Source organism: Poecilia reticulata, chromosome 10, assembly GCF_904066995.2.
Source record: "Poecilia reticulata chromosome 10, P_reticulata-male-v2, whole genome shotgun sequence".
NCBI lineage: Eukaryota > Metazoa > Chordata > Actinopteri > Cyprinodontiformes > Poeciliidae > Poecilia > Poecilia reticulata.
This window is the reverse complement of record NC_088839.1, coordinates 12,543,528-12,564,871: the sequence shown is the minus strand read 5'-3', so window position 1 is coordinate 12,564,871 and position 21,344 is coordinate 12,543,528. Positions and strand designations below refer to the sequence as shown.

At 37.7% G+C, this 21,344-nt stretch overlaps 1 long non-coding RNA gene across 1 annotated transcript in view; it reads right to left on the bottom strand.

Annotated features, from left to right (window-relative positions):
* Positions 1 to 21,344, bottom strand: part of LOC145553161 (uncharacterized) — a 34,103-nt gene that overhangs the window by 8,174 nt on the left and 4,585 nt on the right. The window contains exon 2 of the long non-coding RNA XR_014089409.1: positions 9,979 to 10,066. This is a non-coding gene — a long non-coding RNA (uncharacterized LOC145553161). The remainder of the gene's footprint in view (positions 1 to 9,978; positions 10,067 to 21,344) is intronic.

The following is a 21,344-nucleotide window of genomic DNA, read 5'->3' as shown; positions in this document are numbered from 1 at the left end:
TGCAGCCAGGATGCTGTTCTCCTGTTGACTCCCAGAAGAAGAATATTTTTAATGAACCCCCCGGTGATGACTTCCAGGTTCTCTCCTCCTTTTTTTTTTTTTCTTTCCTGTGTGAAGACCAATCATTTTACCTCGATGCCAGCAACTCCCCAGATGATCACAACCCTACCTGAACCCATACATGGCTGAAAACATTGCACTCTCCATCCTAGCTCAGTTCACTGGGGAAAACTCATCTGAATTTGAAAAACTGTGCCTTGCGCAACAAAGAATTCCCAGGCGTGACGAACGTGTCCTGGAATTCAGATTTATCGAGTCGTATTTCGCTCAAACAGAGCTCAGATCAAGCTGGAAGAAGCAGGGATCGTTTGGCAAACTGTGAACAGAAAACAGCCAGGCTAAAAAAAATTTTTGCTCAATGGATTGAGTAAAAGACAGAAAATCGATAAAAATAAAACATTTCAGGAGTTCTAGCAGCCACACTAACTATCAGTTTAGGTAAATTTTAGCTCCAGTTTTTGTTTTGTTTTGTTTTTTGAGAAACATCACTTTGATTTGTTTCCCCCCAATTTCCCTTTTTTTGTTGTTTTGCTTCTGCATTTCCAAACAGCTGATTGTGCTGAGATTATGTTAGTTTTGTGATTGTAGCTGGCAGAAGTATGAGGAGTCGGGCCAAGCTAAAGAAAGTCTGCATGTTACACTGCAACCGTGCAAAGAGTCACTGACTGACAGAAGAAGAGAGAGGACTTTCTGAAATGTTGCTGTGAGCCTCAACGCTTAGCTCGATGCCTACAAACGCCAGCTGCAGGGTTATGTTTTGTGTATCTGAGGGTTATGAAAATCTTTATTGGCTCATTCATGTCCTGTCAGAGTCCTGCGATCTTTGACTCACTCCAAAAGTTTTAATCCTCGCGTAAACTCTGGGCCAAACGCTGACATCAATCCATTGTTTGGAAATGCAGCAGCCGAGTGTCCGTTCCAGATATCAGTGTTAGAAACTTTTAAGTCTTTTCCAAGACTTTTTTTGGCTGCTGCTTATAATTACAGGAGGTGACAGAGATTTGGAGTCTGCACAAAAAGCTGATTCTCTGCAAGCTGATCGCGCACATGAAGTGGTTTAAACTAGAGACTCTGAAATTCACCTTAAATAGATTCTAATTAATCACATTGTACGGAGGGGAGTGTAATCAATACATCATTTCCACAGAAGACATTTTAACGTATCGCATTTTGGGACGCACAGGTAAAATTAATGAAGCTGTGATTCCAGTAAGTGCCCAAAAATGACACTGACACTTCTCTAAATGAAATGCAACCATTATTAATCCACCTCTGCTTCCCCCTCCGGTGGGAATTCAGAACGTCTGCGGTGAAAAACGGTCTAATCCCTCATTCTTCCAAACTGCCGTGGCAGCGTTTCTCATCAGGCTTTTTTTGACAGATTCAGTTCAAGTTTCTGCAGCGGCAAACCTGGAGCACCAATAAGGCGGATGGGTACGAAGATCCACTCGCAGGCACACCCTTTTCCATCAGCGGCACATCAGCTCTGAGTGATGGCTCTGTGCAGGTCCAGTGCTGAGTGGTTGAAAGGTTATAATAAACTCAGAGTGGAACAAACACACCTTTACAACAATGAATTTTGTATGTGTGTGTGTAGGGTTCTGCTAAAAGCAGAAAAGAGCCCTGTTTGCAAAACACAAAATCTGATTTGACCCCGTTGTGCATATTTTCTCACAGCTATTTATCTTTATATTAGCTTTAATAAGCCATAAAAGGTCTTAATCATACTAAAAATCACATAAAAATGAATGTAGCTTCAACTTAATTAGAACAAAATGCTTTTAAAACTAAAAACAAAATTGTCCTACTGTCCTTTCAGCATCACTGAATTTGACTTTTTGTATTAAAAAAAAAGAAAAAAAAAAGGAAGATGGTGGGTTTGTTTGGAATACAACAATGCAATTAGAGTGTCCTTGAACAGGAAGGGCTCCCTTTTTATTTATGTAATTACCTGAAATATTTCAAACTGTCAGTGGTTTTACTGAAGTCATGTTATATTTTTAATGACATTTTCAGATTTGTTGGCACAGATGTTGAAATACTCCATTTGAATAGCAAAGAAACACCTTGGATTGTCCTTCATGTCAGGGTTTGTGTTCTTGGTTTGGTTGCCGCTATAGGGCCGCCCTACGGTTCTCATTTGAGCCGACACTGTTTCACCGTCAGTCGAGTTTATTAACATGGCGTCTCCATGTTCTTCCTGAATATTCCTCCTGTTTCACCGCAGCTTCTTCTCGCAGCCTAAAACATGTGTTACGTTAGACGTTAGTATGTGTGTGCGTAGTTCTGTGACTGTGACGGTTTTGTGACGGACACGTGACCTTTTCGAGGTAGACCCCACCTCTCACCGGTTGACTGCTGGGATGCACTCCGCTTCCTTCACTGCCAGATTCACTCCTCGTTGCAGGACTATGCAAGCAAGCACAGAAAACAGCTGACTATGTTTGGTTGCAATTAAAGACACGGCTTTCTGATGAAATTTTGCGAATAAGCTAACTCATGCAGGAGGAATACTTGCAATTCCCACGTGTCTCGAAACAGACGCGTCTCCTGGATTTCAAGGATGTGACGGATGTACAAAACACATGGAAACCATGCAGTGCAACTCCATTTCTGGCTGTGTTTTCTTATGTAAACTAGCCATAGATCTGTATTCTACATTCCCCACAGTAAAAATCAGTCCCTGAATGCAAACCGAGATGTTACATATAGTGTCTTGCAAAGCATTCATACCCTTAAGTCTTTCATCGTGTTACAGGCACACATCTCAGAGGACTTTATCTGATATTTCTACATAAAGCGTTGCAAAATTGTAGAAAAGGAAGAAAAAGTACACATTTTTCTTTTCTTTTTCAAAGAAACAATGTGAATAGCTTGGCTTACATTACGACCCCTAAATAAAACCCAAATGTCTTCAGAAACCACCTAGTTAGTGGTTTGGGTCTGCTTATGTTAAATTTTAGACAGTCAGATAATATTGATGATCAAACAATTACTGTCAGTTGAGACCAAAGATTCTGGCCTACATGGAAAATACTGTCTGAGAAGGAAAACTATTCATATGATAAAATATGGAAAAAGGGAGCGTCATGCTGTGGGACTGGGTTTTATTAGCTGCTCAGAGTCTGTGGTGAGATGGATGGAGCGAAAACACGAACGTTTCTCACAGGAAATCTATTAAAGAATCCAAACAATTTGGGACTGGTGTGGAGATTTACCATAAAGTAGAACAGTGACTGAACAGAAAGGCTGAAATGCTTTCAAAAATGTGTCCAACCTGAACACACAGATCCAACTGAGTCAAAGACATGACCTGAGAAGTTATGTTTACAGACACAATCCATCTGACTGAACTTAAACTATTTTGCTAAAAAAAAAAAATTATTATTATTATTATTATTATTATTATTATTATTATTATTGGTTAATTAAACATTTTCAATAAATGTCCTTTCACTTCCCAAGTATGCACAACTTTGGTCCATCAGATCAAATCCTAAAATATCACATTGCTAAAAGGGTATATAGACACTTTTGGAAGGCACTGAATGTGTATTAAGGAGGTCAAAAAACAGGAGGCAGTATTTATTTATCTTTTTAACTTGGATAAGATGAGCTCCAGTATTTCAAGGAGCCTGAAACTTATTTTCCTACAAGGGCCTGCAGTTGTTCTTGACCTCTGGGCCTTCATCTTGAAGCTCATCGTTGCAGCCTAATGTAGTCAGCAATAAAAATAAAAAAAAGAAAGCGGTCCACAGTTCTTCCCCAAACAAATTATTCAAGGTTTGTGGCAACAAGCGCCTAACAGCCTGAGGGCAGGTTTCACAAATTGACTCGCAGTCACATGCAGATCACAGCATCCCGTGTCATAAATAGTTGTCACAATTTGCTTGTTGTACAGCCATTTCCTGCGCCTCTGCATGAGTCACCACTATGATACTGCTTTTGATAACATAAAAGCGCCATAACAAAATCAGAGAGGATGATGTCATTTTGAAAATCACAGCTTGCGTGTTGCAAATTTCATGAAAATGTTCTGTCTCTGGGCTCCGATTCGCAGGTGTCACAACATTTGCGATTTGCACAACAATATAGCTGACATGTTGTGTCGTTTAGTGGCTTTCCAAAGCAGAAAATGTTGTGACACTTGGTCTAAATCTCACTCATGCTCTGTCTCTCAGTCCATATTTATCACTGAGAAAGAGGTGGAGGGGGGGGAACGGCCCGCTATGCACAGTGTACGGCACTTCTGTGTTTTGTTACTTCGGGAAGAACACAGGATGTGGCAGCTCATGTACCAAGAGTGGAAGTTTGTTTTCCTCGCGAAATGTCGCAGGGAAAACAAATCCAACTGTCAAGTATACAATTATCTGAAAAAGATCAACTATTTTACCATCTTTGTCACCGAATTGTTTAAAGCAGCAGGATACGTGAGAACTCAAAAAAAAACAAAACAAAAAAAAAACAGAAAAACAAAAATGGCTGCCTCTGGGAGCCTTTAGGGCGGCGAGCATAACAACCAGCTGAACTGAGGCCTGCCTTTCCAGATGGCGTGAGAAAGCCAACCTGGGTTTGTCCTAATGGCACCACGGTCTGATGAGTACACATCCAGTAATAGAATGTGTGTGTGTGGGCTTGTGAGCTCACAGGGCTCACATAAAAACCCTCCACGGGGATGGGTTCCAGCAGATTGGGCTGCCGTCAGGGAGAGCAGCACCACCACATCCTACGATTTAGCACTGAGCCTCCATTTCCTCTCGGGGTTTGCAGCGATGTTTGTTTTACTAAATATTGTTTACTTTTGTGGGTTTGTGTGTAGCAGCAGATGTGTATTTACTCTTTTTTTTTTTCATAGATCTGGGAGAAAAAGCTGGATGCCCAGCAGTTATATGAATTAAATCCCTGTTGACTTCCCAGCCATTAAAAATTGATTATCCACACAGTGGCTAACTGACAAAGTTTGTGTCAGGACTTTTTTTTTTTTTTTCAAGCAATGTTTGCAATGACGCCTCTCAATGTCTCTGCTATAAATAGTATGAACGTCAAGGCCAAAACTCCTACATAATTTACTACTTACAGTGCTGTAAATATAATTTCTCTCAGCAACTTTAGCACAGCCCTCTAACAAGAATTGATGAGAAAGCTAAACTGCACATTTGGCTTTATCATTTATTCACTAAAACACAGCTATAAAAAAAAAAGTCGTAATTTTAAATAATCTATGACACTCTGATGCGAATGAACTTTTTCTAACATTTTTAATTATTAATGAAATATCCCAAAAAGGACACTTCAGAATACTTGAAGTGAGGTTTGGCTAAAAGGCTATAAGCAGTCAGTATCTTACCACCTCAAGATAAATCTCTATACGTCTTCATTCAGTTTACTCTGTTATACTCACTCATACCAGAGTAAACTGATGGTAAGGGGGAAAACAAACAAACAAACAAACTGTATTTTCAAAATGAAATCACACATACATGTTATTTATTTAGGTCAAAACTCCATGCAACGAGACAGCACTGCTTCTTTTTAGTTTTTGTGGAGATGTCCCGTGTTGTCTTTAATCTAAGGAGTCCAGATGGTGTCTCAGAGACCTGCAGCCAAATTAAAACAATTTTAACTAAGGTACAAAACACAGGGTGACATGCTCGGTGGAGCGCCGTATTATGCATGTCGTTTAGCTCCGCCAAACATACATGAGAATCAGTTTTGAAGTGGTGAGCAGTGTGCAGTCCTTCCTATGTAAAAGCAGCTTTTGCCTAAATTCACATAACTTGGATTTGGAGGTTTGAGCAAACAACTAGATTTAAGGGGCCAAAACCGAGCAGATGTCCGCCATCTTAATTCAGGAACAATCTCAAAAATGTCATAGCAGTTAATATGTAAGCAGTTTTGTGGACTTTAAAACCTTTGTTTTGGTATATGACAAGACACTGTGGAGGCAGTACACCACAGATTTTTGTCATGTGTGAAACACAGACTGGACAGAATAACTAGTATAAAAGTGAGCAGCATAAAAAGCAAAGTGAATTTTCACCCTGTCATGTTTCCTATTGGGTTATTCTGACAAAAAAACATGTTCAATTAATAGTACTTCATTCTCGCAGGAACTCCACCTTCCACCTCCATATTTAGCATATGGAAACTTTCAGACTACCTGATAGTTTCCACCCTCAAAACCAATTGATTTGAATTAATATTTTTTTTAAATGGCAGGAATGTTATCTATTTTAAGGAACCTCTTATAAATTTAACGAATCTGACTTTGAAAAGTTTGGACTTCTCTTTTAAACCTGTAAAATAACATACAGAGCTTCTCGTGTGAGCCATGGCACACAGAAAGACAAAACCATCTTATTCCTCATACATTTTTTAAGATGTGTCCTGTGATTGTGTCCTGAAATAACTCTCATTGTGGTTTTTTTCAAAAAAAGAAACCACGATGGGAAACTGATGTTTCCCACCACTGCAATGGGGGTAAAAAAGTTAAGAAATGCAACAATGGTGATGTAAACACAGAAACACCCACAGGCAGAACTGTACTCTGCTCTGTTTGGTAAGTTACATTATCCTCTCCATCCACCTCCTGATGTTTCTGTTTATTGGTCTGCAGACTCTCATCCACCGCGGAAACCTTCTTTTGCAAATGCAGCAACAGAAAGAATCTTTTAAAAAGGTCTTATCGAGCCACAGCAGACCTTTACTGTGATGTCTGTTTTCTCTGCAATGCTCCATAAAGGCTATTTTATTTCCCCGTATCACAAACGCATCTGCTATTAACAAATAGCCAGAGCACACAGAGAAGAATGTGAATCTAATCTCGTGCAATCGGTCTTCCACAAATGCAAGTTTGCAAAGTTGAAGCGCTGTTATGATAAATGTCACACAAAGTGCAGCTCTGTGCATTTTCAGTGTCATCAAAACCAAAACCTAACACTCATGAGAGAATGCAGAGTGCTCTGTTATGTTGACGAGATGTCTGAGCATTTTGGCCTTCTCGTTAAATACTGGAAAGTGACACCAGTGGCTGACTGAGGTTGGTTGACAGAGGTAAGCCAAAGTTTTCTGTGTTGCCTGGCTCTTTTATTTTGCTCATTCATGGAAAACCAAAAACTTCTCCTGATGGGGTTTTCATTCACATTTTGTGAGGGAATATAACAAACATAGGAAGCTGTGGAACTGTTTCAATGCCTGATTGAAAGCGAAGTGCACAGGCCCTGGTCCCACATGGAAACGATGGGTCGCATACACGGATTCAACTGAACTCGAATAGCAAGTGCTGATGTTTCCATCACATCAGCGATAAAAGGAAAACATAAATATCTGATCAAGCTCGGCCTTGATCAGCCGCCAACTCCTCTTTGCACTGCTTGTGCCTCGGCTAATTAACACAAATTAAAAACTGCAGTTTTTATCATAGAGTATTTTTGACACGCAAAACTGTTTTCATATGTTTTGACTTAATCTAAACAACTTCAGCACAAAAGTATTCATACACTTTCAGAGACGGTGGCAGTGTCATGATTGTGGTATCGTGATCTTCAGCACGGAAAGGAAGCTGTTTGGAGTAAATGGGAGGTTAAATAAAGGGCCAATCCTGGGGATGAACATCTGCAAAAGAGCTGAGATTGTTTAGGAAATGTATCTTTTAACAGGACAAGAACCCTAAGCATTCCTAAACATTCAGCCGTAGCTACGACTGAAAGGCTTAAATCAAAGTATAGTCGTGTCAGAACTTATTTGAGAATCTTAAGCTACATTTAAGAAAAAATTATCACAGACATTCTTAATGGAATCTGGCCAAAATAGAGCTGTAGTCAGGGAATGGTCAAATATTTCCAGATATACAAATATATATATATATATATATATATATATATATATATATATATATATATATATATATATATATATATATATATATATATATATATATATATATGAATTCAGAGACTGGTGATTTACAGAGTATTTACTTGGGGAGGTAAATACTGTTATTCACCATATTTGTCAGGTTTTTATTTGGAAAACCGTTTGGAAAACCACATCATCCTCCTTGACTTAATTTTTTGTTATTTTAAGAATGACTTCAAACTCCAATAAAATGTCTTAAATTTAAGTTTAAGTCCAAGGGCCATGAATAATTTTGCAAGGAACTCTGTCCAACATTGCAGATGTTTGGCAGAGATATTGGGACGTTTGAACGATGTCTGAAGGTGTCGCATTTGAAGTCTAGGAGTTTTCATGTTAGACATAAACATCATAGAGCTGAGGGTGCACTGAGTTGGAAAATAATTGCATTTCAGTATTTCTCCACTGGTTTGGCTCATTTACTGCTTCACTCATCACAAGTGCATTGAATGTCTTCAAATAGTGACTCTGTATAGTAACTAAATAAAACATTTTATTCTTGCTTCACAACCCTGACGTTTATGTCTGTAAACTGGACACCGAAAGCAGAAGGGAAAAAAAGCTGTTTTATCTGTGTCCAGAATCTAAACAGTCTAAGGAATAAGTGGCATTAAAAGGTTGAATAGGCTTCAAATAAAGAAATCTGCTTTGGATGCCTTTCGTTAATAGTGGTTGATTACTCGATGAAAAGGTCTCTAAATGTTTGAATTAAGGCTAAATCATTAAGTGTTAGTTCGGAGAAATGTTGGTGCTCCACATAAAAAAATTATTTCAGACTCAAATTCAATGAATTGATTGATACGTAAACAAAATTATTCTATTTTTAACAGTTAAATTACTCATTTGTATCAGAATGTGTTTTAGTTTTTCTTTTTTTGCTAACATGCACATTTTCTCTCAAGAACCTGTGTTAAGTTGAAATAAGATCGTTTTAAATCTGTTGAGTAGAAAACTGTAGTCCGTTTTTCCTGGAAAAATAAATGTTGTCCCAATGCCTCTAGAAAGGAAAATCTAAAAACATTCAAAACAACAATTAATTTTAAATTACAAGTAAATATTAAGCCATCAAAAAATGTATCATCTAATGTTATCGGATCCATCTCCATCGGTTTGGGTCTCAGCTTTTGTTGAGTGAGACAAATCAAAGAAATTCTGCTTTGTTTCATCTTCAAAAATTCTCATTCCAATTATATTTTGCTTTTCATAAGTGTCAACCTTAAACTATTAAACACATAAAGTCTTTCTTAGCTGCTTTGGCATAAGAGGAACTAATTCTACTTTTAATATTTTAAGAACATTTTCTGATTTAAAAATGTAATTTATATAATCTAACCACCATAATTATCTGATTTCATGCAATCAGCCGTGGAGGAGGATGTTGGCCCATCAGCTGCAGCTATTTTGGCAAAGGTCAGAAGGCCAATTAAAAGTTATTTATACACGCTGCAGCAAAGTGCCCTGTACCCACTTCTGTTTATTCACTTTTCCCACTTATTTGTTTAGCAAAATCTCGCCCTCCACCCCGTGCTTAATGCAACTTTCTTCTTCAGCCTGATCAGCAAATATGAAAAAAAGCAGGCCCTCTGGGTATGAAGTAGGTCAAACTGTTAGTGGTTAATTTGGGCTTGGCTTAGATGGGCTTGAAAAACTTACTGAAGCACTTATTTTTTCTGTTCACTTAACTCTCTCTCTCTCTGGATAATAGATGATGCTTTCCAAAAGCCCTAATCTTGTAACTCTGCCACTTTCAAAACTTTTTTTTTTTTTCTGTTCAGGGTTGGGGGTGTAATTTCATGCTGTTGGGTAATTTGAAGAGCAACTATTTGTACTCTGCTTTCATAAAAACACTTTGTGTGCTGCACCATTAACTCTAGATGGTGCAATCTTGAAAATAAAATGATATGTCAGACACGCATGGCTGACAGCGTTGTCGCTGCCAGCACGCGTGCACTGTTGATGTTGTTTCCAGCCTATCATGCTGTGTCTGCAGCACATGTCACTCACTTGTCATGGAATTTCAGACTCCATATCCAATCACCTCGCATTCGAGCATGCTGCAGTCGTATTGCCCGCACCGACAGCTTCTTCAAGTCTGAGGGAAAACGAAAATGCACAATTGGACTCCTTAACAGCCACTCACCAAAGATTCATCCTGCTGACCTCTCTGACCTGCTAACTGAAGATACAATGGCTCATTATAAGACTTTGCAATCTATCACTGTGGCAGCTGATATGTGTGTGTGTGTGTGCGTGTGCGTGCGTGTGTGCGTGTGTGTGCGTGTGTGTGTGTGTGTGTGTGTGTGTGTGTGTGTGCGTGTGTGTGGGGGTGTGTGTGTGTGTGTGAAGACAAGATATGTTGTGTGTTGTTTGAGTCACATTTTTAATTGATTCGATTTTGTGCTGCAGCAGGAAGCAATTTAAGTGTCAACCACAGTCATGACTGTCGCATTAGTTTTTCTTTCCTCTGAAACACATTCTAGACGAAAAATAAATAAGATAAAGCTCTGTAAGTAACAAAATATTCACCAGTAACATTCACCCAGAATCTGAGGTGAGATGAAGACAAACAAACAAAACCGTCTCAGCCAGAGACGAAGCCTGCAATGATTTGAAGTTTCACAGGCACGTGTTTAATCTGGTTATCACATAATAACCATCAATGGATGCATTTGTGTTTTATAAGATTGTTTGATGGTGTTGTCTGTGCTGGAAAGTGTCTGACTGCACAGATTCATGAGTATTTTTAGACCACGTCCAACAGCTGTGGTGGGATAGAAAGGCCTCATACATGTCAGATTAGTGATTATAGCAACTGTTTCACTACTGAACTATATTTATGTATCTCTATCACTATAATTAAGTACAATATTATTTTATCTGTCTAAAATCTATTAAAAAAATAATGAGAAGGTTAAATTTTCAGTACGCCTCAGCTTATGAAATAAATTAGATGAATATACTGAAAATATATTTAATCTCGGCTCACAATATGGACGTTATTAAAAAATGAATAATTACATTGTCTTTAGAGACTAAAATAATTATGAAATTACTAATGATTTCAGTTATATAATGATTAATAAAGAATTAACATGAAATCTGACTATTTAAAATTAAGTCCGAAAGGAAATAGAGACTGAATGCTGAGACTTTTAGCTGATAAAGATTTAAAGATGGCATATGAAATTGACTTTTTTTAAGCTTTATATCATGTTAATGTGTTGCTGTGATTCTTTCATGCATGTTTGAGGAATCCTTCAATATCCCATGGCAGCCACTCTGGGCTAGGTGTCACACAAAGCGCCACCTAGTTACCCAAAGCTGCAGTTTCCAGCCGAGCTTCCACCCAGAAGAGCACCTCTCCCCCACACAGCTCCACCAGACGAGCGTCCGCAGTAATAGAATAGGGCGGGGTCGGATATTGGGCAGAGTTGGACATCCATTTTTGCCATCAAACCATTTTAATTGGATAATCCTCTCCAAAATGGTTGGATTTACTTTAAACTCAATCTGTGTGTCAGCAGGTCATCTCATAGTTGTCTCTCCTGTTTTCCCCTTTTTCACAAACACATAAACCGTGGTGAGATACAGCTTTTTCAACAAAGAAAAAAGCTAAAAGGCAAGAATATTACATTTTCACAAACACAATGATTTGCCTTCCATGGGAAGTGTTTCAGCATGACCTCATAAAGCCTGCGACCCATAAAAGACTGAAAGTATTCTTAAGTTTATCACATGCATGTAAGTCTGAAGATTAATGGCGAGATTTATAAAGTGTTTTGTTCAGATAATTATGTACTTTTACATTTATCCCTTTCAGGCGACTTTTACCGTCTGTCTGCAAAAGGGACTGCAAGTGAAAAATAGCCTTCTGGCTATATATATATATATATATATATATATATATATATATATATATATATATATATATATATATATATATATATATATATATATATATATATATATATATATATATATATATATATATATATATATATATATATATATATGGTTCAATGTAGCTGGAACACTACAGGTGGACTATATGTTAGTCATTAAGTGGCATATATTCAGACTGAGAGCTGTCTGTAATGACAGAAGCCTGTGATTTTGACAGGTTTACTGCCCCAGGTCATATGTCCTGTGCAGTCATTGATGCCGGGGATAAATTAGATTTTCCATCTATCCATTCTTGCATCCTGTTTCTGTTAAACAATGTTGTTCGTTTTGCTGATGTGTCCCTTACTTTTTTTCTTAAAATTTGGAAAGCATTCAGCATTCAACACATTTAATATTGCATTCCTCCTTCATTACTCCCAGTTTTCCTGCAGCATCGAATTGCTTTAAAGCTGAAGAAATGGAAAGAAAGAAAAAGACAGAAAGAATCATGTGTCACCGCCCTGGGATGGGCTGTAATCTGGTATGTGACCAGAACAGGATGGTGACAAGCCATTTTGTCCCAAACAATGAGAGAATGTCTCCAAAAACAAATCAAGAACCACACAAAACAACATTGTCCAACTGAAGCTGGCTCTCGTACAGTACAACACACCAGTTTAGGTTTTGTCCTGACATGTCATCGCCTCGCCCTAAAACCTCCTCTTTCCAAGGGAGTTCAGATCAGAGGCAGTGGGAAGGAAAAATGAACTCCATCAGGAAGCTGGATACAATTTCTCTGACACACACAACCTTGGTTGAGTAAGAATATCTCTGCATCCTGCTGACATGTGATCTTTTGGATCTATTTGGGACAGCTTGTCTCACTGAACTCTAAACAAGTCCTTTTAAGCTGCGTCATTCATCAATTTCAACTCTGTTTTAGAGCCACAGATGAAACCTCACAAGCTCGATAGCTGGCAGACATTTAGCAATATGTCACACAGGCATCCTGAGACAGCCCACACTTTAGGTTTCCACTAATCCGATGCTTCAGGCAGTGACAACATGAAATGCTTAAGGTGTCGAGCAAAGCCGATCGCACGCTATTGTTACCATGACAGCACTTAATCAACATCCATTGCGGGTGAGCTTTGCAGAATTGTCATTATCGTTTCTGGTGAGTGTGCATCTACCTCAACAGGCAAAGGCACTTTTTTACCCCCACCCCCAGCAAAATCGGTCTTTGTTTGTGATGATGGTACAGTACCAGCAAAGCACTTTCTCCTGATGGAGAGGTTCAGCAGATAAATGATGAAAGGGATTTAAAAAAAAAAAAAAACGTTGTTATGGTTCTTTGAACTATTTTTACTGCCTTATTTTCCATGATTGCTGGAAGGCCCAATGCTTCTAAGACAATCTTGCGGAGTCTTTAGAAAAATGTGTGGTCTGTGTAAATGTGCATGTCAGTGCGGTACGATCTCAAAACTGATGGCTGACACAGAAACTCCAAAGTAGTGCATGGTGAAGCTGAATTGTGAAGGAAACTTAATGCATACTTTTCAAATTATTTCCAATCAAATCTGAAAGGTGTGGTGCACGTTCTTTTTTCAAAGGGGCAGAGTATGTTTCCAGGCGCACATTACCGTTTCATGAAGTAATTGTGCCACCTTCAGTTTTTCTTTTAAATTATACATAAGAAGAAATTTGACATTGTAATTTAACGCCTTGGAATTGACCTCTATCTTTAAGAAACTCCTGCTTTTGTCAACACTCGGCCTACAGCACATCATCACAACATCCTTAAAACTTCATTACACTGTCTGCTTTAACTCTTATGAGCCTGATCAGCTTCCTTTTCCCTGAAAGAACATCATCCCCAAAGCATGATGCTGCCACTAGAAGGCTTTACTGTGGCAAGGTTTTGTTGAGGATATTTTTCTTCTGCACAAAATGTCTCACACATAGGTCAAGAATTTCAATTGTGGGTGTGCTGTGGTGGCTCAGGGGTTCAGGACAACCCACATATGGAGGCCTCAGTCCTTGACGCGGCCATCGCAGGTTCGATTACCGGCCTGGCGACCTTTGCTGCATGTCTTCCCCCTTCTCTGATTACCCTGTTTCTTGTCAATTAACTATCAAATAAAGGCCACTAGAGCCAATAAAACCTTTAAAAAAAAAAAGAATTTCAATTGTGACCTGCGTACCTCTCTCCATATCTTTGCTATTGCTAAACAGCTTATGGAAAAATGGGACTCTAAATTGTTTTTTCTTATTGGTTTGTTTTCTAATGAGTCTTTTTGCCACTCAGATTTGAGTAAGTTATGTTTAATAGATATCCTATTAAGTCAACAAATTACTCTACTTGTGCTGTAAATCTGCAGCTCCTCCAAAGTCACAACGGGTTTCTTAGAATATCTAACTAACACTCATGACCATCTTTTAGGAGGTCTGACACTGTGCCTTATCCCATTTCCAGATGATTGATTGAATATTCTTACATTATATTTGGTATAGTTTCATAATCTGACTGTTCTAACCTTTTCAGTGACCTGATCCCTGACCAGTGTTCTGTATTTCTTACCCTTCATGAAGTTGTTTCTTCACTAATGCTTTCTAAAAAAAAAAACTAAAAAAAAACTTTCAGGTCTAATTTCAATTGCATGTCACAATCTTTCAGTTTTGGACCCTTTCCTTCCACTTTTCAGAACATTAAAATTTGTTTTCCAATGTAATCTATTAACACCCCTTCCTGAAAAATTAAAAAATGTTTCCCCCAATTTACATGTTCTACTTTTATGTTCTACTTGTGCTGGGATGATTTTGTTTCTTTTTTTTCTCCCCTGTGAATCATAGATGTCTGTGCTCTGAGCCATTTGCAATCAAGATTTAAATTTGAAAAGGAGAAGAAATATCATCCTTCCAGCTTCAGCACAAGCAGTTCAAATGGCTTAACCACAAGAACTCCCATCAATTATCAGTGACATGCACCGGACTCGCAGGTTTAACACTCGACGAGACACGCCCCAGGAGAAGACTTGAGGATTTTCTTTAATGAATGAGGCCTGTAACATTGATACCAGCTGACCCGGGTCATCCGATTAAGCTGTTCAGCTCAGGTCAGTGTTTCCAATTTTCATTAATATAATATATGCTGCTTAACGGCTTCGGGGGGCTGTGTTTAATTTGTAGTAGCTGCAAGAAACTCATTACCCCAGTTAGATGTCCACCAATGTCAACACTGAGAGCTGTCAGAAAATTTCACCAGTTGAATGAACGTAATCTGTCCTTGTTCAGATTCTTAAATAAAATAGTGTTGCATAACAAAATCTTAAAAATAGAAACAGCCATCTAAGAAACGGATGATTGTGTTTGTCAGTGTAAATGCAAATCTGCTGGTGGAAAAGCGAAGAGAATCTCAGGTGTTCTTCCAGTCTTCACACCATCCAGCACCAAATCGGATTAAATTGGCTTCATCTGTAATGCAGCCATCTGTCATCCTGGCAGGTGCAGAGCAGGACACGTGAATGAGCACTCAGAACTAATCTTTGACTGTTTTGCGAAAGATGTTATGCATAAAGAGTTAATAGCACCTTTAATATCTCACATGTGATTAAAAAAAAAATTAATAAATCGCCTCATGCCCCTGAAAACATCCCACAAGCTGCTTTGCTTATAGCACTGTAACAATGTTACGGAAACATGTGGTCTGTGTGAAAACAGGAAACAAAAAATGGCTCTAATTTTTGCCACTTCATGAAAATAAAGTAAACAAACTAACTGAATGCACTTTTCTTGATTTTGTGGGGGGTTTTCTTCTTTGCAGAGTGTTAGATCAAATTCAACCCGAGTTCAAATTGTTTTCTTGATTCAAGAGATTATTTTTATACTGTGAAAGCATTTTTAAGTTCCATTTTCTTCAAGTAGTTTGATCGTGCATAATTTTCCCCCATATGTGCCTGAGCCTTGTTTTCAGTCCAAAAACATGTCTTCATACTTTCTCTGAGGTGTTTTCTTTTCGCCAGTAAGGTTATTTGCCATAAATGTCACTTGGGATACAGAGTGACAAAATAATGACAACCTTTTTTGAGGCAAAGCAATTTTCCCAAAATTGAATGAGCAGTATATGTGAGGAATGAACAATATGTTTGCCTGCCTCCCACTTGGTCTCTGTTAGTGCCATTCTAACATCTCTACAAGAATGTTTTCAAACGTGGGGATTGGAAACCTCACAAGCAGAAGCCACAAAGCAAATTAAGATTTTAACACAAAGGATTTGTTTGCGTACTTGGGTTTTATTCTGAAACTCGTGATGGACGGATGCAGTCAGAGGCCAAAGGGATCACATTAGGTTGTTGCTTTAAAAAAAAAAAGTTAAACAATCTTCTGAGTAATGCTTTTAGCTGAAACATACTGTAACTGTAAGAAATATATCTGGGAGTTGGCTTTTACCTGCACGTTTGGAAAATATTAGTTAATTAAAGTGTCACTGAACCGGCTGGATTGTGTGGCAGAAAAATCCATCCGTTCCATTACCGTGGAAACTTTATCTATTTGCATGTCAAATGTCAAAGCGAGAATTAAGCTCCAATTTGACAAATACATGTCTCAATTATTACTGTTATGTGAGACTTTTGCCTAAGTGATTTTGTGGGTTGACTTACTGGTTCATCTTTCCTAGAGGACTGAAAGGGGAAAGAAATATTACACATCTATTTTGATGATATTACTACGAGTTTTTAATACGTATCAAGAATCGTAAATATTGCGCACTGCCAAGAAATTGTGGTAGATGCTATGCTCATGTCATATCAATGACATTAATACTACAAAATTTTCATCCATCCAGTGTAGTGGCTATAAAACTATTTACAATAAATAAAAAAGTAAAAATAAAAAAAAATAAAAACATTAAGCAAAATTATATTGTTTTGTATTAGTAGTCTGTGATTGCAGATCTAGTGATCTACGATCGATCACGTTGGTCTAACAAATGAAAAACTACAGACCAATACAGTAAAGGGACGCATAGGTTTAACTAAGTTTAAAAGTTTAAATTTTATTTTCTTTAATGTTACTTTTCTAGTTATGTTTGTGTATAATATTTAGAGAGTTCAACTTTCTTAGATTTTAAATATTGAGTGTTTGTTTACAGATCGTGTCTCGATTGGTTTTGTCTGAATCGATGTATTGGAACGCGTTGCTTCTGCTCCTCCATTACAACAATAGAAGCGAAAGGTGAAACGTCGTGTCCGTGTCTGTTTTTATTATTCCCCATTACAGGTAAAATTCTGACTTATAAGGTTAGAATTTACCTTATAAGTAAATAAGGTACTTATAAGGTACCACTTCTATAAGGTACCTTATAAGTACCTGTGCAAATCTGACTAGATTTGCACAGCTATTAGCTATATCTAAATAGCTGTATTTAGGTTTATTACGTTTGCCGAATGAGCTGGGAGTGTTTGTGGTGTCTGCGATTTAAGAGCTATACTCACATTAGCTTTCTGGCTAGCTGCGTCCTGTTTTACATTTCTTATTACTGTGTGGCTATAACCACAATGTTTGTGTGCAATGTTCAGCATTCAGTATGTGACAATATAATGTTTAAAGCTGTTCTTGAAATATCCTTACAAGGCTGGAAGCGAAAGGAGTAACGTCGTGTCCGTGTCTGTTTTCATTATTCCCCTTTATACTGTCGCCAATAGTCAGGGCAGAGGAGACCCAAACTTCTCTGTGTCCACATTGTAAATAAATCACACATTTGTAAAGCTGGTTTACACTATGATCAATGCTTGCTGCGCCTACGCTCGCTCTTTCAACACTTTTTAACCGAATGTGGTACTGAGTGACCAAAACTGTACCATTCAAACAAATCCAACTCCTTAGCCACTGTTTGAGCTAATGAAGCTAGCACTGACTAGATTTGCACAGAAATTTTAAGGTAGAACCATAAATTAAAAACTTCGACAGTTTATTTTTGCTCAGGGTTAGTTACATTTTAATAATAACCTTTCACAAAATGTGCTTAGAAACAAATCATGTTTGGACCCATGTGAAAAGAAGTGTGATGACACCTTACATAGAAAGAAGTATTTTCGGGTTGATGGAAAATAAAATAAATGAATGTACATTTTTTTCATTTTCTTTTTACATCTATTTATTTAAGAACTAGGACCCAGAACAGAATAATTTAACGGAGTGATGTAAATAGCTAGGAGGAAACTCAGAGTAAATGTGTTTTAATTGATCACTTCTACACACTGCATGCTCTTTTTAATATATTTTAATATTATGCGTGCTAAAACTGTGCAATAAAGCTATTTATTTGGATTTTAGTCAAATCTTAAATCAAACAAAATTATATTTTATTTGGCCCAGGTGTCTTAACATTTCGAAAGGATGTGCATCACATGATAAGTATGACTGACCTACTCTTGATAAATTTAGATTAGACGAAGTTCTCATGTTTTGTCAGAGCCCAGACTCCGTGAAACAAAAGCAGGCAGTCATAAAACTATCAACATCATTCACAGTCTCTTCTCTTGCATGCCCCCTCAGACAATGTAACATTAAAAACAACAAGAGGCGGCTGGTCCAGGAAGCACGTTTCAGGAAACCCTGTTCTCTGCTTTTTGCAGTTTGAGGTTTGGGATAGGGCATGAAACACTAAAATACATGAGAGGAAAAAACTTGTGAGGGGAAAAATGTTCGGTTTGACACTTGTCATTGTCACACATTGTCTTCTGAAATAGTTCCAGTGAAGTCTTACTCATGCTGTGTTTCAGGCTTACAGGAGTTAAAATTAATTAGATGTCATGTAGGTGGAGAAAAGAAGTGAACACCCTGGCTTTTAGACTAGATGATTTTTCTGAAATTATGCAGTTTGGACGTGAGATATCGTTATACTCTGTTGCTAGATAGTCTTTCAAAATGTAATATTGACAAACTACGGTATGTTTATTCCTTTTATGCAAATGTACAGCTTCAGAATCCGCTTTCGGGAAAAAGTGTCATTGAAAGTGTTAATCTCATTTCTCTCCTGCAGCTCATTGGCTTATGATTTCAGTGAAAATTTGTCAATTTCTTTCTTCTAAGTCAGGGATAGGCAACATGTGGCTCCATAGCTGCAATTAACTCTGTAAACCTTCCACAGTGGCTATTGTTGAAGTTTCCACTTTCTATTATATCATTATATCAGCATCCTATTAAAAAAAAATAAAAATAAAAAAAAATATATATATATATATATATATATACTGCTAAAAAAAATAAAGGGAACACTTTAACATTTAAGTGAACACTGAAGTGTTCCCTTTATTTTTTTGAGCAGTATATATATATATTTATTTATTTTATTATTATTATTATTATTATTATTATTATTATTATTATTATTATTATTATTTTTGTAAAAGTTGCCCTTGCTCTGAGTGAAGCTTATGGGAGCAAAAATAATAGGAAAGATGTTAAAATGTACTGAATATTTAATAGCGAAGCAGTGAAAGAATTTAAATTTAAGACAAGAAACGTTGAGAAAAACATGTGAAAAACAATTAATGCATTACTTTAGATCAGGTGTAATCAGTTTTGAAAGGATAAATAAATTGTATAAATCTATAAAGTTTTCACTCTAATAATCTTTATATTGATTTCTACAACCAAATCTTTTCAACGCACAAAGAATCTGCACAAAAAGTGGGTAGAGAAGAAAGGAGACCTTTAATTTCTCTAAAATCAACTTTAATTTTAAGAGTGTCTGCTTTTGATTTATAGTCATGGATTAAAATGCTGCCCATTTCATGTGACTTGCTGCTTATCCCACTTTACATTTTCATCAAATCATATTCTGGGGCCATATCTGTAAAATTGAGAAACCATCAGAGCTGAAGTGGTGGGATATTGAAAGTTCGGCTTCATCAGCAGTCTGTGCTGCTGAAATGAGAGACCTTCAGTAGGCTCCTTCATCCTCCATCCCCCTCTGTCACAGCTCTTCCTTTCTGTTTTTTAAACTCTTGTCTGGTTCTCCTGCTCACTTAAGGATGTGCTGAGATCTCTCGGTGACTATTTTATGTGCACTTATGTGGAATTATTTAATTAAACAAAGCAGTATGCAGATATCCAGGTCCTCACATCCTTAGTAGTGCAGTAAGAGTTGCAGCCAGGAGTTACTATGGCGATAGCCATTATTGTACTCATGGATAAAATGTACTTTAATTGTGGAGGACTTGTGAATCCATTATCTGCTGTATGTCTTAAAGAGCCATTGGAGATGTTGTGATATTAAAGTAATACATATTCTTTTACCATCTTTGGGACCCGTTTGGCTTGTAATTAATTTTTCTAACCCCAGATCAATAATATGTAATTAAACTGATTCACTATTGATCATCATACAGTTATTTTGCATGTTATTAATGGCAAAAAGTGCTGCGGTGTGCAAATCTGAACCTCAATTTCATCCTCACTGGACTGCATCCTCATAAGTGCTCTGCAATGTAATATGCAATCCGCTGATGGCTTATTAAGATCTTTACAGTCATTTAATCTAAGACTGTGGTCAATTATATCTCTCCGGAGTAGCATTGCAGTTTAATTTGATATAAACAAAACAATAGGCCGTGAAGCTGTGGTCATGATGGAAGCTGATACACCCGGCTCAACGAGCCTTTGCTAGAAAGCAGACAGTCGAGGCCGGGGCTGCCTTGCCCTCCCTCAAGGGACCTCCAGTGTTTTGTTTGTAAACAATAAATAATATTAATTTCATGCTGGACACCTCCTTCAGATCGATACATATTGACCAAGAGAATCAGTTATCTTTATAGGCCGGGAGTGTAATTGCGCTGGTTTAAGGACGAGTGCCGAACACAAAACACACAAATGATGCTGTGTGCTTTCTTAACACTTGTCAGGTCATTGAGCACGTCTCTTTGGATCATAGCTGCTGCGGCTCATTCTGGACGCCACAATAGAAATGATGGGTCTGTCTTGGTTCTGTGATTGATTGCAGTGCGTCTTAGGATATTGTAACTCAAGCCGATGACGGGAAGAAAATTAATTACAACACCACAGATCGATGAACAACTGCTTGTGTCAACTCCCAAAAGAGCTGTGATTGTTCACTGCAGCCTGATTGAGGAAGCAGACGAAGACCCAGAAGAGTGTGGAGGAGGTTATGGCCCTGCTTTCACTCAGCAAACACACGCCACACACAGAAAACACACTCTGATAATTCCTTAAAGCGACTGAAGCCCTATTTCTGACCTGAAAGAGGATTGTATAAATGACTATGTATTTATATATACATATTCTCTGATCCTCATTTGAAATGCATGTAGTTTAAATGCTTTTTCAGAGGAAAAATAAATAAAAAAAAGGAACACGCAGTGACTGCAAGAGACACGCTCCAGCTTGCACGGCCTGATAGGACTCGGAGCAGATTAGTAGAATGAGAGAGATCATTACGAGCAACCTCACAAGTGACCAAGGCT